A 389-nucleotide genomic window follows, 5' to 3' on the forward strand; every position below is an offset into this window, starting at 1 on the left:
TGCAAAAATTAAATTCACACTAACATTAAGAAAAATCATAAATTACAAGTATATGTGAGTGTCTAAAGTCAACTTTTTATTTTATTTCTTTTTTTTTTCTTTTCAAGTGTTAATTATAATTTCCTTTAAATTTTAATTTTATTTTCTGTTTTATTTAAAATACTTTACGTTATTTTATTGTTATTTTTCTTCAAGTATTTTATTTTCAACTTTTAATTATGCTTTTATTTGCTATAATTTGTCATAAGTATTTTTAGACAATTTATTTTAACACAAACATTAATTAATTTTTGAATTGAACTCAGTCTTGTAAGAGTTGTATCTATTCTTTGAATTAATATCTTAATACAAATTTAATTTAATATTCTATTAAAATTACTAAAAATTAA

The sequence above is a fragment of the Arachis ipaensis genome, chromosome B01 (assembly GCF_000816755.2).
Source record: "Arachis ipaensis cultivar K30076 chromosome B01, Araip1.1, whole genome shotgun sequence".
NCBI classification, from domain to species: domain Eukaryota; kingdom Viridiplantae; phylum Streptophyta; class Magnoliopsida; order Fabales; family Fabaceae; genus Arachis; species Arachis ipaensis.